The 16,102-nt window shown below is 49.3% G+C and overlaps 1 protein-coding gene across 1 annotated transcript in view; it reads right to left on the bottom strand.

Annotated features, from left to right (window-relative positions):
- KIF26B (kinesin family member 26B) overlaps window positions 1-16,102 on the bottom strand; it is a 415,887-nt gene that overhangs the window by 34,268 nt on the left and 365,517 nt on the right.

The raw sequence follows: 16,102 nt of genomic DNA, 5'->3' as shown, positions 1-16,102 counted from the left end.
CATAGATGACAAACAACAAAAAGTTGATTAACATGCTTCAGGAAATTAAGATGTTTAAAGAAACAAAATAAACAAGAATTCATCAGAGATGACCAATTTCTGCTTCTGGCCACGTTGGAAAAAACAGAACTAGATTTACCCTCCAGCCTTAAACAACTAGAAAACCAAACAAAATATTAGCACAAAAATGGGTTTGGGATACCGGACAAGAGCAGTAGAGAAGGGGAAGAAATGATGGGAACCCCGCAAACGCCCCAGCTCACCACCCGGAGAGGCCACAGGACCCAGGAGGAGGCCCAGACAGAGCCAGGCAGTCACGCTATGGAGAAGGGGAGACAAAGTTCAGAACTTGGGAAGGCCAAGGTGGCTACAATTTGCAGGGCAAAACAGAAGAAAAGAAGAAGGAGAGAGCCGGAGAGAGCAGGCATTCCATGTGTGTTCGAGCAGACTGGAAAGATCTGCTAATATACGGGGTTGGGATGGAATCCTCAGAAGGGGCTAACAACAACAACAACAGCGACAACAATAATAATAATAATGCTAGGGTCCGCTAACAGTGGTTCCAGCTAGCCCTAGGTGCTCTGTACCCGCCCTAGCGAAGCTAGCCCCGAAGGAGCAAACAGATTCCACGTAACTGTGGACGTTGGTCCCATGGATCAACCAGCAAATATAATGAAAGCTAGAAAATACATTGAACTAGGGACAGTGAAAATAACTGTCATTATCAAAACTTGAGGATACAGACAAAGCAGTACCTAATGGGTCATGTACAGAATTAAGTGCTGATATTACAGAGCAAGGAAGAGAGGAAGGTAAGCCAAGGAGCCATCTTGAGATGGAGATAAAGAATAGCCAGGCAAACCAAAAGAAAGTAGGAGGCGGGAGACAGCGACGAGCAGAAATGCATTCGATGGAAAGCAAGCGTGCCGAAAAGAACTCACACAGCCCGAAGCGGCTGGGACAGTCTGGTATCGGCACGGGGGGCGAGCCCAGAGACTGACCCCCTCGCAGATCCGTGGGGATTCGATAAATGGTGCAAAATGATCCAGAGTTTACAGAGAATTTCTACGAACTGATAAACAAAAAAGAAAAGCAGCGCTACAGAATACCGAGCGAAAGATGTGAACAGGAGCAACAGAGTACTAACCACCAGGCAGGAGAAGAACTCAGCCTCCCCAGTCACCAGGGAGACAGGAATTCAAATTGCTACGATATGCCGTTCAACACCCGCCTGACGGCCACGCACTTTTTGTATCAGACAACATGAGTGCCGCTGAGGTTGGGAAGAGTGGGAACCGTCTAGGCGGTTAGGCCGTTCTCAGGACCGTTCTAACTTGACCTGAGACGTCGCCGGTCACAGAGCCGGAGAAGGGGGAGCCACGGAGCAGCTCAGCTGATGCGGGTGTGCAGTTAACGGAGGCCTCGGGCACCGGGGGCCGTCAGCAATGGAGGGGGGAGGCGGAGAGGGCCGCGTGAGGGGTCGCTCGCAGGGAGGACGAGGCAGCAGCCTTGAGTGGAGAGGTGGCAGCGAGGAAGAGGGGGCAGACTTTGCTTGTTGATGATTTTGTCCCTTACCAGCCCCACTAGCAGGGGAAGGTCAAGTGCGGCCACAGAGATTTCTTGCTGTTTCTGTCGGCTCCAGGCTGCTGTGACAAAGGAGCTTTGGAACGAACCTCCCTTGCCCGATTTCTAGCACTGGCCGCATGGGGTTGAGATGAAGTTTAAAAAATCAATCACACGGGCACAACTGTGGGGTCTTCCAGGTCGTCACTCCAGTGAGTAAAATCTCCAAACTAAGTAATGCCTTTGGGGTTCTAGTTGGGGCCGTCCTGGCTGGGAGCGGGAGCCCTGCCGGCCAGCCCACGTCACGGAAGGAATTCAGTCTCTGGCTCGACTCACTTTCTGCTCCAATCTGCTCAGCAAGGCTTCATATGATGCGACTGCGCTACGTGCGCTCAGACCTTTAGGGAGCAGATGGAAATGCACCAGAAACCACTCTGTCACGGCGCGCCCCAGGGCTGGCCACACGGTCAGCCACATCTGTGTCCTCTGGATTCCGCGGTGGAGCGGCCAGCCCCCCGTGTGGCCTCGGGCCGTGGCACACCGAGCGAGGTTTCACCTCCGTCCCTAATGGGTTTCTGCACGTTCGCGTCTACTCTCTGCTCCTGGAGGAACGAGACAGAGGACGGTGGGTTTGATGCGGGGATGGCCGGAGAGAAAAGTGCAGCTCCCCCTGGGTAGTGCCCGCACGGAACATAACCTCGGTGCATGGGGGGAGGCACACTATGTTCGTGAGACCCCAAGAATGACGAGGCCAGCAGGGCGTTCCGGCTCACCAGCGCCACGATGAACACACAACCGAGCTCAGAGAGCACAGATTCTGAGCCTGAGCTCCTTACGTGCCGGGCTCTGTACAGGACTCCCAGGGGCCTGACAACGGCTCTGCAAGAGACTTGAGAGATCGTGGTCGTGTTCTCGCAGCGCGTCACCAAGCGTCACTTCCTTCAATGAGCCTGAGCCTTCTCCGCCTCGTACAGATGGAGCCTTAAGTGACACAGGCAGCCAGTGCAGAGCTGAGGCCGGGGCCCAGCTCCGTCTGCTCTAACTCTGCGTGCTTTCGTCATACCACGCCCTGGGGAACGACGTGGTGAATGGAAGGGCGGGCTTTGAGCCAAACTACCCGAGTTCTAATCCTAGCGTCCCAGTTACTGCACCCGGGACAGCTGGTGATTTGCTAGGTCCTTCTGTGTCTCAGTGTCTTCATCTACAGAAAGGAGGGAACAGCAGCCTCTCCCTCTAAGGTTCACGTGACGATTAACAGGCGGTTCGTGTTGCACAGACTGGACTCGTGCTCAGCAAACGCTCAGAGAGGTAGCTTCGCTGCTCACGCTTCAGCACAACACCCACGGCTCCAAGACCATGTCAAGGGCGTCCTTACATGGGTCTTTGAACAGAGGACTAATGACAAGAGGGTGATTTGGACTCCATCCAGAAGGCTTTTAGAGGAATAATCATGTGGTCCTTTGAATTTACAAATTAGAGACTCAAATAAATTACTTTGGTGAGGAGCGCCTTTGGCAAGGTCAAATTGTATGGTTTTTATTTTTTACTATTTAAGATCTATTTATTTGAGAGAGAGAGCAAGAGCGAGGGCAGGGGAAGGGGCAGAGGGAGAGGGAGAGAGACTCTCGAGCGAACTCTGTGCTGAGTGCAGAGCCTGACGCAGGGCTCAGTCTCACCATGAGATCACGACCTCAGCTGAAACCAAGACTCAGATGCTCAACTGACTGCACCACCCAGACACCCCAAATTGTATGGTTTTTAAAGGTGGCTAGTCTCCTTTTCCAAAGGAAATTGTCAAGAAGGGTCTCATTTTTCTAGTAAGAAATCAAGTGGGGAGTGTTGCTTTTTCAGAATTTGATCGTCAAGGGCTTTGGGCTGTGGATCTGTCCATTCCCTATGGTGGGAGAGACTCAGGGAGCCAGAAATGGGAAGGGCCTGCAGGCACTTTCCTGGGCTTTACACAAGAGAGACTGTCCTTTCAGCCACTGAAGAAACTGATCATGACAATGATAAAGCCCCATCCGGGTTGTAAGGCAGATGTTGAAGGCCGAAGACTGACTCGTATCTGCTACAGAAGAAGTGGCGTTCTTCTAAAGACTCCACCAAAAGACTCTCAGAAGTAATTAATGAATCCAGTAAACATGCAGGATACAAAATAAACATACAGAGATTGGTTGTATTTCTATATACTAAGAATGAAGAGAAAGAGAATTTAAGAAAAAAAAATCCGTTTACACCTGCACCAAAAGAATAAAACACCTTTTGGTTACTACAAAGATCTGTACTCTGAAAACTATAAAACACTGATAAAAGAAATTAAAGACGACACAAATGGAAAGACATTCTGTGCTCATGGGTTAGAAGAATCAAAATTGTGAAAATGTCCATATAGGGATTCAGTGCAATCCCTATCAAAATACCAATGGCATTTTCCACAGAACTAGAACAAATAATCCTAACATTTTTATGGGCCATAAAAGACTCCAAATAGGTGAAGCAAACTTGAGAAAGAAAAGAAGAAAGCTGGGGGCATCACAATCCCAGATTTCAAGCTATACTACAAAGCTGTAGTAATCAAAACAGTATGGTACTGGCACAAAACCAGACACATAGATCAATGGAACATAACAGAGAGCCCAGAAATAAACCCAGGATTATATGGGCAATTAATCTACTACAAAGTTTGCAAGAATATACAACAGGGAAAAGACAGTCTCTTCAACAAATGGTGTTGGGAAAACTGCACAGCTACATGCAAAAGAATGAAACTGGACCACTTCTTACACCATACACAATAAACTCAAAATGAATTAGAGACCTAAATGTGAGACCTGAAACGATAAAACTTCTAGAAGAAAACACAGGCAGTAATCTCTTTTATATCAGCCGTAGAAACATTTTTCTAGATATGTCTCTTCAGGCAACAGAAACAAAAGCAAAAACAAACTATTGGGACTACACCAAAATAAAAAGCTTTTGCACAACAATGGAAACCATCAACAAAATGGGAAGGCAACTTACTGAATAGGAGAAGATACTTGCAAATGACATATCCAATAAGGCGTTAATATCCAAAATATATAAAGAACTTACGCAAATCAACACAAAAAAAATCCCAAATAATCTGCTTAAAAATAGGCAGAGGACCTAAACATTTTTTTCAGAACAGACATCCAGACGGCCAACAGACACATGGAAAGGTGCTCAACATCACTCATCATCAGGGAAACACAAATCAAAACCACGATGAGATACCACCTCACACCTGTCAGAATGGATAGAATCAGAAAGACAAGAAATCACATGTCTTGGCAAGGATGAGGCGAAAGGGGAGCCGTCTTGCACTGTTGGTGGGAATGCGAACTGGTGCAGCCACTCTGGGAAGCAGTAAGGAGGTTCCTGAAAGTTAAGAATGGAAATACCATATATTCCAGTAATTCCACTACTGGGTATCTATCTATGCAAAGGAAAAAAATCCGAAAAGATACATGTTCCCCTATGTTTGTGACGTCATCATTTACAAAAGCCAAGATATGGAAGCAGCCTCAAGTGTCGTCGATAGACAAATGGATAAAGAAGATATGGTGTATATACAATGGACTATTACTCAGCCATAAAAAAGAATGAAATCTTGCCATTTGCAACAGCATGGATGGACCTAGAGAGCATTATGCTAAGTGAAGTAAGTCCATTAGAGAAAGACAAATGCCATAGGATTTCACTTATATGTGGAATCTAAAAAAAAAACCAAACACACCAGAGCAGAAACGGGCTCATAAATACAGAGAACATATTGATGATTGCTGGGGTGGGGGATGGGCAAAACGGGGGCAGGGGAGTGGGGACACAGGCTTCCAGTTATGGAATGAGTAAGTCATGGGGATAAAAGTCATGGCACAGGGAATGTAGTCGATGGTACTGAAATAGCGTTGTATGGTGACGGACGGCAGCTACACGTGTGGTGAGCCCAGCATAGCGTACACACGTGTTGGATCGCTATGCTCTACACCTGAAACTAATGTAATAGTGTGTGTCAACTCTACTTCAATTTAAAAAAAAAGGGTTTCAATCAGGTTGATTTAATGCAAATTAGCGCAAAAATAAGGAACCCGAAAAAAAAGGCCTATCATTATCTTGATGAGCTCATACGACAGGAGAGATAAGTATGCAAACAAATAATTAAAATATAACATCAGTGCCTAAAATACAATACCTTCAGAATACCATAGGGGATTATAGGAGGGAAACAACTTTTCTGGAACAAAGAAGCGGGAGGAAGGAAAGGAGATCAGACAAGGCTTCAGAGGAGATGATATTTGAGGTAAGCCTTCAAGAATAAGCAGGAAGGGATGCAAGGATTTTTTATATTAAAAAACTGATTAATGTAATTTACCATATTAAAGGATTAAAGGCAGAAAACCACGTGATCATCTCATTAGCTGCAGAAATGGGTTAGACAAAATTCAACAACCAATTTTTAAAAATCTCTTGGAAATCCACCAACAGAAGAACCAATACTCTGTGATATCCTCTGACAATGGAAAAATCATACATCAAAGAAAATTAATAAACTCTAGCTCCGCACATCAATATGGATGTCAGAAATGAAATATTGGTTGAAAAAAGGAAGTTCGAGAAGAGCCGAGAAAACCGTTTCCATTTATGTAAAGTTCAAAATCAGACAAAACTAAACAATATCTATTGTTATGGATGCAAATTTAGGTGGTGAAAGTGTAAAGCAAGCTAGAGAACTATAAACACAAAATGCAGCGAGCTGGTCACCTCAGGGAAAGGCGGGAGGGCGACGTAGTCCCGGAAGAGCACAGGCCTTCTAAATGTTCTATTTCCTAACCTGGGTGCTGGGCACACGGGCGTTTGGTTTGTTAGTCTGTAGAGCAGGCAGGTGTGTCTCTATGTCTGTGTAAATGGCAGATTTCACAATGAAAACAGGTAAGGGAAGCGAGCAGAAAGTCACTAAAGAAGGGGATCCAGGACCGTATCGAATATGGCATGTTCTTGATAACCACTGAATGAATGAATGAATGAGTGAGTGAACAAACGAACAAGGCCCTTTGTAGGCAGAAAAAGTAGCGTGTGCACAGCCTGGGGGCCGTGAGAGGCCGCGGGGGTTCGGGAGCCTGTAGGCAGTTTCCGTGATTGGAAAGGTGGGTGTGGCCCAAACGATGAAGAGCTTCACGCGCCATAAAAGGGTTTAAACTCCATCCCGTAGCTGTCAAGAAGCCCTGCAGGATTTCCAGAAGGGGGTGACATCAGATTTGCATCTTAAAAGGGCATTCTGGCAGGTGCGTGGAGGGCCGGGACACTGCGGTCACTTCTGCCTTCACCGAAGAGCATCCCCAGAAGGAAACGGCGCATGGCCTTTTCCCCAAGGGAGGGGTAGTGAACTCGTTCCAGAAACGACAGACAAGTGCTCTCCACTCTCAGAACCACCTGCAGGCGGTCCTCGGTGCAGGAGACCGTGCGCAGACGCCCAGGCGCCCGGGTGCAGGAAGCTGGACGCGTGGTGGGAAGGGGCGGACGCTGGCTTCGAGCGCACACACACGTGTGACCCTCGGACAAACGGGCACGGCGGCACAGAACTAGGAAATGTATGCTTACAAACGGGGGCCCAACCCCTCCTTTCATCCCAAACCTAGAGCCACCTCCCCCCCCCCCCGGCAGTTTGTCCTGATCTTGCTGCTAGGGGCAGGGTAAGAGAAAGTTGGTGCAGAGACAAAAATGAAGAGCCACGCGGTGCTGCCCCCAAAGGACTGAATGTTGTCCAGTCTCTTAAAGTCCACTATCCTTTAAATTATTAACAAATTCACTAAAACCTCCAGTTCTCTCGAGTAGATTAAAGCAAAACGCAGCTGTGTTAAAGAATTGCTAGTACGTCAGACGACTTGATACAAGCTGCTCCGTGACGGTAACTGTGTAAAATTGTTCAATTACACAAACTATCACCTCATTTGCATGGACCAAAAAAAATCTATTAATGCTCAATTGAGCCTGAACCAGTTGTGAAACAGGTGAGAATTTATGGTTGGAGACTCTGATTGAAGGTCTGTTAACATTCAAGACAGTTTCTTAATGAATTAAGCCCCAACTCATTTGTATGCTCCCCTCGCTTCTAGTGCCTAATTGTGCCTAAATCTGGCCACCCTTGGGCGGTCACGGGGCCCTCTGGGTGCGCTGGCCCCGAACGACCCAGTTCAGCTGTTCTCTTCCAGTAGCAGCACGACTGGTGATACGATGATTAGTTATCATTAAAGGTAACAATTAGCAGCAGATTCGCAGTCCCGCGTCCGGCCCATCGTGATACGATGGGCGTCAGGAGGATCGACATCACCGCGGCCGATGACAGGGCAGCCGCGGACGGCTCAGGTGTTTAAAGGATGGGCTGTGGGACACTTGACAAAGCTGGCACGTGCGGGAATGAAAGAGCGGTGTGGACGAGCAGAGGGCTTTGGAGTCACCACACCCGCACAGTCTTCACTGCAGTCCTTCGCATTCCCTTGACCTAACTCAGCCCTTCCTCCCACGGGGCTGGGTGAGAACCGGCGCCCACGTATTATCAGGTGTCGGACCTGGTGAGTCCCCGTCTGCACCTCCGCTAGACCGTAAGTCGTCTGAGAGGGGAGATCGTCTGTGTTATTTTGCTGCATCCAGTGCCTTGCGTATTGTAGGGGTCCCATAAGTATTTTTGAAGGACTACACGGGTAGAAGAATTCAGAGATATTCTGCTGAGTATTTCTCAGATTGTTTCTTACATGCCTGGTAGCCTCCATCCGACTTAGAACACCGCGAGCCAGGTCCTTTGGGTCAGAATCCAGCTTGCTGATCAGAACAGTGCTGAGCTCCGTGATTAATGGAGCTAAACTCTAGGTATCACTTGGGATCGAAAGCCTAGGGTGAAATTTGTAGCATCAAGCTTCGTCTTGAAAATCTCTTTGGAAGAAAACCCTTCTCTCGTGAGATCCAATATGGCCGAGTTTTGTTTCAGTATAGGAACACATCATGGTCTCTGGCTGAGCACCTTATATTTAAGGGCCATATTACATGAAAAGTCTGTATCTTTAAAGATTTGAATCCCACCCGGGGTCAGTGGGATACCCAGATACAACGGAGAGCGCAGCAGCATCTGACCCCCAACGCCCACTCACCCTCAGGCTCAGGGGACTCACTGAGGGAAGTTGTAGGTAGAGACGTTCGCGTGCTTAAGTCTTTGTGCAGAGTCCATTGGGTTGGATGGTCTTAAATGAAATGTCGGTATCAGCCAGCAAACCTACCCCTGTATTAGGCATAGAGACTCTTGTCGAATCAATTTATGAGCTTTCCATTTTAACAAAAGGTAATTACAATCCACTTGGCCTTTCACAATCAAGATAGGATGGTGCCAAGTGTCCATCAATGGAAGAATAAAGAAAATGTTATACATACTCCCTCCCCCCCGACACACACGTGCATAGACATGTAACGGAATATTATTCAGCCATGAAACAGTTCTACCCTGTCGCTTATGACAACAGGGATGTACCTTGAAGCATTATGCTACAAGAAAGAGGTCGGACAGAGAAAGACAAATACTGTATGATCTTAATTATATGTGGAATTTAAAAACCAAAACTCAGATACAGAGAACAGACAGGTGGTTGCCAGAGGCAGGGGAGCGGGAGGCTGGGGGGACCGGCGAAGGGGACCCGCCCCAGGACTCACAGCTCAGCATTGGCCCCCCAGCCCATGCTGCAGGCCAACTCTTAGAACCCACGGGCACGTGACTACATAGTTCTTCTGGAGCCAAGCCTGAAGAAACGTCCCAAATTCTAGCTGATAGATGGACTCCCTTGTCTGCCGGCTGTGGAAACCCCCACAGCTGCTCTTATGAGCCTGGTGTTGGAGGCAGCTCCTTCCCCCGTGCCCGGACAGCCGGCTGCCACTCTCCCCTCCAGCCTACCCCCTTCCTTGCCTTTCTCGTGCCCCGAAAACCTTCAAGATGCAGGCTGGGTGATAACCTCTCCTATTCTGACGGGAATCTCTTTACCCAAAAATGCCTCCACGCACCTCCTAGAAACATCCACCTCCTAGAAACTAGAGAGGCCGGACATAGTCTCGTGGGCAGCCTGAGAGAGCCCCACGGTCTCAGCTTCTCCCATCACTGGGCCGGTGGAAAGGCTCCACAAACAGGCAGGAGCACAGAAATTAAGAGACAAAAGCCTTGTGACACTTTACAGAGATCGTCCGGTAGTTCTGGCTGGAATAGGAGTCCCACTGAGCGCCATTAAGGAGGGCGACCCAGGCCCTGTTCTCCGACCTTCAACCTCGGGCCCGGTGCCAGGATTCAGAGTGAGGAGCGTCTCACTCATTCCCACACTCCTATCTGGTATTTCTGATTTGGGTTCAGTGGCGCAGACACCCTTCCCTCCCCCTCCCCCACCCCCCGTTCCACTGTGCCCAGTGCCACGAGGCTCTGGGGGTCTGCCTGCCTGTGGCCATCCCCACAAGGCGGAGACCTGGTCGCTGCCCCTGCACGCACCGCCGGCCACAGCCGCCCCCCCCCCCCTCCTTGGAACTACGCCTTCACTTCCAATCGGCGACACATGCTTGAGGACCTACTGTCTTAGCTCATCTGCTGTTGCAGGCCATGCTGACGGAGCGCCCTGCGGTCCGGACACCGTGCGAGGAAGCGGTGGCATGGTGGGGGGCAGGGAAGCAGGCTGTCACCCACCAGCTGTGCGAGCGTGGCCAAGTGACTTATCCCACCTGTCTCCGGGTTCCCATCTGTAACACGAGCGCTCACAATAGTGCCTGTGTCGTAAGGCTGTTGGCAGAATGACGCCCACCAAGCATCTGGAACAGTCAGAGAGCAAGGACTCTGAGCTATCGTTGTTACGCTCCCAGTATGAAATAAGCGAAATGCAGAGCTCATTCGTGCGCCATGCTAACCACCCAGGATGTTCCTGGAGAACCAGAAAATAAGTATCAGAAACTATGTGCTTCTTCTCCCTATGACACGGCAAGTCCACGAATTAGGAACCTCTATCCCCTTGGAAAGTTGAGAAAAGAAGTTACCACCTTTCTTCCTGCCCTTTTATTCACTTCTTCCCATGGCACAAGAAAGGGCTGACCAGTGAGGCTGGGCAGGTCCAGCCCAATGCTGTCTGTTTGTCTGTCTGTCTCCCTCCCTCCCTGCAAGTCACACTTTCTCTGACACCCTTGAGCCGTGTGGCTGTCCAGGAACGTGACTGCCCTGTGCGCTTGATTCTGCCCGTGGGTGGGTCCTGGCGCCTGGTTTGTGGAGGGACAGGGGACCTCCTTGCACTCTGCCAGGATGAAGCAGACAGACGGTTTTAATTCCCAGTCGTACTCTTGTAACTATTTGCCGATTGGTTCAGAATCTGGAGAGGAGAGGGTTTCATGAGTCATCTCCAGGATGGAATGTAAAGGAAGGAAACCACTTGAAGAACCAAGAGGGAAGCGAGGACGCCTCCTAGTTTCTAACCGGTCCTCCAAGCACGTGACCCATCATCCAATGGGGACGAGCCACGGACGAGGGGGCAAAAAGTGGCCCTCTCGAGAGCAAAAAGGGGGATGTACAGAGTTTGTGTGCCAGACCAGGGGAGAAATAGCCAATGCTTGAACCCCACCTGATTCCCAGACGGCCTTGTTTCTCCCTGAGTGACCTGTGCGTTTCTGGAAAAACCTGGCAGGCTTCATTTACTCATAGTGCTGGTTGCCTAAACTCTTAAGAAAATAATATCAATCTCTGGAAATACTCATGATTGAATATGAAGATAGCCCTCGCCAGGGAAGTACAGGGAGCTAGGAAGAACAGAAGAACGTTTAAATTTCATAAAAAAAAAGGGGGGGGGTGTCTACGTCCTGTGATTTTTCTGGACCCACTTTCTCTGCATCCTAACAGTCATTAAAATGTATAAAAATGAATATTTCTGAAGCAGTAATATAAGAATTATCATTGCTTGGTTGCCTGGCAACCAGAGACTTTAGTTATTTTATTTCTAAACAGGGAATGCTATAAACCGGTACCCGGAGTTTGTGCAAATAGTTCTAAATTGATGTTCGCCCTGCAAATCAGGAAGAGATAACATAGCATTAACGTACATTTAAAGGTTGCTAAGTACGTGTGTCTCTCTCTTTCTCACACACACGCGCGCGCGCCTCACAGGAAGATTCTTACAGAGTTTCTATTTCATGCTATCTTCAGTAAATCTGGGGAATTATTATTCCTTCACATTTTTCCTGGAAAATATTTAATTTCATACTAAGTATAAATAATATACATTTGAACAAACCCTTCATCTCCCGTGTGAACGGGGAAATAATATTGTAGGTAATATCAATCCCTGGCACCCTTCCCGAGTTTCCCGGACACTGAGGGGGTCTCCGGTTTGGGGGGAGCAGAGACTAAGCGGCTGCTGGGAGAGAGGATTCTCCCAGCAAGGAAGAGGTAAGTCTGCCTTCTTCAGAGAAGCAAGGCCTGGAAAGGCCGCCTGGATTTAGGCCTGTGGCCACCAGCGCGACCCTCATGTTCCACACCCCACCCCCTCACAGGGGAGAAGAGGTGTGGACATTCTGGAAACGCTGCCTCTGTTTATGAAATGTCACTTCTCCACAAGTCACGGGCTTGATTTTGAGTTTCCAGGGCTGCTCGCCAGCTTGAAGGAGCTGCTCTGATGCGGACCGTTCTTAGTATGGCCTTGGTGTCCGACCTCACTAGGACCTGTGGAGGAAACGTGCTCCCATCCCAGACCCTGACGGCGGGCTTCTGATTGCTTCTGTGGAGTAGAGGCCCCTCGACGTGGCCTCCGTGGTGGTGCTGGCTTTCAGGGTGGAGCTCACAGGAACAGCCCGCTTCAGGCCCCGCTGCCACAGAGAAGGGGAAGGTTCGGTGACGCCAGCCAGGTCAGTCTGATGCGAATAAACGAGGAGTAGGTCTTGGTTGGAACCACAGACCAAACCCGTTGAAGAAAGGCATCGAGCACCCCTTCCTTCACGGGACCGTAATACAGAGCTCTGACTCAAGCTGACTTGGGAAGAGAGTCTCAGACACGACATGGAAGAGGCTCTTGTTAAATGGAAACCAAGACGTTATACAGTATCTGGTGTTTGGAAACGGGGGACAAGCATCTTGTTGGCAAATAAGCAAAGCTCATTTGGCCTATTGAAGTAATTCTTTCTCCAAATGGAGTAACAGTTGTAAATGAAAACAGACGCTTCACTATGGAGGGAAGGTCTCCTAAGGGTCTATACCCCTCGTAAGACAACAGCTGAAAGGGACCCAGAATGCTCTATCGAGAGACTGGGTGGAGGTCAGAATGTCCGAGTCTCTGGCAAGACTGGAGCCTGCAGATGGGTTGGGACATGACTGCACACAGGCCAAAGCTAAGCCCACACGGACCGGTACTTGTGGGAGCCCTTCTGGGGGCCGGGTCCAGGGGCGTGTGTCTACGATACTGGGTTCTGGCATGGGACTTCGTTCCGATGCCTCAGCCTTTTTGTTTTTTCTCATCTATCAAATGGGAAGATTCCTATTACGTGGGTGCCCAGGAAGGGGCGGGGTGACAGCAAATGGCTGGGATGAGCGTTGGAGCGGAATCCACAAAGCCGTTGTCAAGATGCTTGGGACGGCCACGGCTTTCCCTAGACAGGACGTCCCCCCGAGTTGGAGAGTAACATGTGCAGCCTGCTAGTGTGGCACTGAAGAGGGGGCTGGAGTCGGTGGTGGTCTCCCGGCCCCCCCGCGTGCTTTTCTGAATGTAGTATTGATTTGTAGCGCTCGGATGGGCCGGCAAGCCTGCGCCGTGCGGCCGTGAGGCTGGGAGCCCGCTCCGCGCCTGCCTGACGTCTACAAAGGCAAAGTCATCTGCAAAGTCAAAACCGCTCAGGGCACCTGTAAGGTGCCCACGGGGGTGCCTGGGCTGGGTAATGACTCCTAACTCCCATTCGAGCTTGCTCACATGACAAACAGTCTGAGAGGGCGATGAAGAGAAGTGAGGACAGGCGGTATCCCCTCTGTGCGCATTCCAGTTAATTTCCCAGAAGCCAACACAAGTAATGCCGGTTCCGAGCACAGAGTTGTCCAGGGTGACAAATGAAGAGGTAGTGGGGTTCCGTGGGGGAGGGTAAGGCATGTGGAGTCTGGTTTCTCTGGTGTTTGCTCTGAGTGAGCAAGAATGAGAGAGAGCTGCCAGGGCGGGGAACCTCCCCTCCCTCCCAGAAAAGAGGTCTGACACGTGAAAGGTGTTTAGTATGCTAACAAAATGCTGCATAATGGGGCTTTGGAGCCTTGACTGAATTGATAAAAGATATCTGAGCCCTCCCGCGGAGCTGAGAGCCCCATGCTGTGCGCAGCGAAGGCAGTTCATCTATTCCGGGGCCTGATGAGGCTGGGGGAGCACCCTGGCGAGGAGGGCTCAGTGCTGCCAAGGGCTCGGAGTCCTGGAAACCCATGCAGTTTGATCTTGCCACCGCCTGGCTCGGGGATCCGGGTACATCTTTGCCTTCTTTGCCGGGACCTTGAAAAAGGAGAGATTCTAGCTGATGGGTCACTTTGCAAAGGTGATTTGCAGAGGCCACATACTGACCATATGCCGAGGCGCTGTTACGGCAGGGTCTTCTCAGGCTCAAACATGAAGCTGGGCGTGAGGGACTGAGGGACGTTAGACGAGTCAATGGTAAACGAGGGTGTTGGGGAGGACGGCCAGGCCACCGTGTTTCCCGGCCCCGAGCCATGCGTGGCTCACCATATCTCCAGGAGGGTCCTGATGGTGGACCAGTCTGTCTTGAGCAGACACGGAGTTTATGTTAAGTCTGTGCTTCCTTCAGACATACAAACAACAGAATCCTCACTCCCACAGAGCTAGCGTGCAAAGGAAGGAGACCCTGGAGGTGAAGCCGACGGATGGGTGCAGGGAACGGTGGGTGGAGGTGCGCACTGGATCAGCCCTCCCCGGGGAGCAGGTGTCTGGTGCGCATGACTGGCTGATGCCGCACAGGTTTCATTTGACAACTGCCCTCCAACTACTAACAGACACAATTCCCCATGTTTCCCGTCTGTTTACAATGAAATTCAACTAGAACCAAAACAAAGTTACTTTGTCTGAAGTCATGTCACGTTCATCCACCCCCCCATCACCAATCCAACAAGTATTTACTGACATCCTAAAAAGCAAGTCACTCCACAGAAACGACACGAGACACATAGAAGTAAAATAATCAGTGACCTAAAACATGGTATTTTGAATTTTGTGAGAATAGATTACAGTGTAAACGTTAATAGACATGTTTCCCTTTTTATGGACAGAGAAACCCACTGAGGCCAGTATGCTTTCTAAGTCTGCAGCCCTGATGGTACCAGTTCAGATCTTTTTTTCCTTTTCCCTTCCTTCCTTCCTTCCTTTCTTCCTTCCTTCCTTCCAGCCGCCCTCCCTTCCTCTCTTGTAATTACAGGATGAGTTTATTCAGCTGCAGAAAGGATACTGAATAAAACTTTATAAACCTTCAACTTGCAATTTTCTTCTCCTAGGAAAGGGTCCTCACAAGGGCTGGGAAAACCATTTCGGGGTTTACCCAATGAGTTTTTCAAATTTCAGGAGTTGAAACAGACAGGATTATACCTGCTATTTAAACTCCTGAAGTCAGTCTAAGAATGGTCCTCTTGAAGTAAATCACAGGGTGGGCATCACCTTCGGGCAGAGGGGAGGACAGCGCAAGGACTCGTCCCGAATCTCACTCATAGAGCAAACGGCCCGACTCACCTTTCTCCTCCCACACAACAGTGACTTAGATTTTGCCTGACTTTATAGATAAAACCAACCAACCAACAACAACAACAAAAACCCATGTACCTTTGCTTAATCCTCATGGCAACTCCACAGGTGTTCCTCCCAGGAGAGACTCAACCAGAGGATCATTATGAATTACTGGCTACAGGGTTCTAAGTTTTACAAAAAACTTTCACACACATACCATTCAGAGTCTCATATCCTGTGACGCAGAGAAGACACACAGCTTAAACGTCAGTTTATGGCACATGAAGGTTCGGATAGCTCGTGAGGGAAGCAGCTGGAACTTGGCGGGGGCCTGAACAAGCAGGGAGCACCCACTACCATCACCACGTTGTTCAGGGGCAGAGCTGAGTTGGGGATGGTGAGGGGTGGAGGCCCCAGACTGAGTCATTCATGGGCACGGATGACATGGCCAATCTTTGGCCATTCCAGGCACAGGACAACTCCACTTTCGTCCTCTTGGAACATAACGGAAGGAGGGCAAGGATCTTGGGAGTGGAGTAAACATTTGCACGGGACGGTGGGTGGCAATGCCAAGCTTTAGGAGCTCTCCTAAGTAGGGCTGCCAGATAAAATACAGGATTCCCAAATGTCCATGCAATACTGCAGGGCATACTTCTACTAAAAAATTATTTGTTGCTTCTCTGGAATCCAAATTTTCCTGGGTATCCTGTATTTTTGTTGATTAAACAGGACGGCCTAACTCTTAACGGAAGGGTAGCTCAATCTTCCAC

This window comes from Ursus arctos, unplaced genomic scaffold (assembly GCF_023065955.2).
Source record: "Ursus arctos isolate Adak ecotype North America unplaced genomic scaffold, UrsArc2.0 scaffold_2, whole genome shotgun sequence".
NCBI lineage: Eukaryota > Metazoa > Chordata > Mammalia > Carnivora > Ursidae > Ursus > Ursus arctos.
Note: the sequence above shows the minus strand (reverse complement) of the source record. Positions and strands in the feature narration are given on the sequence as shown.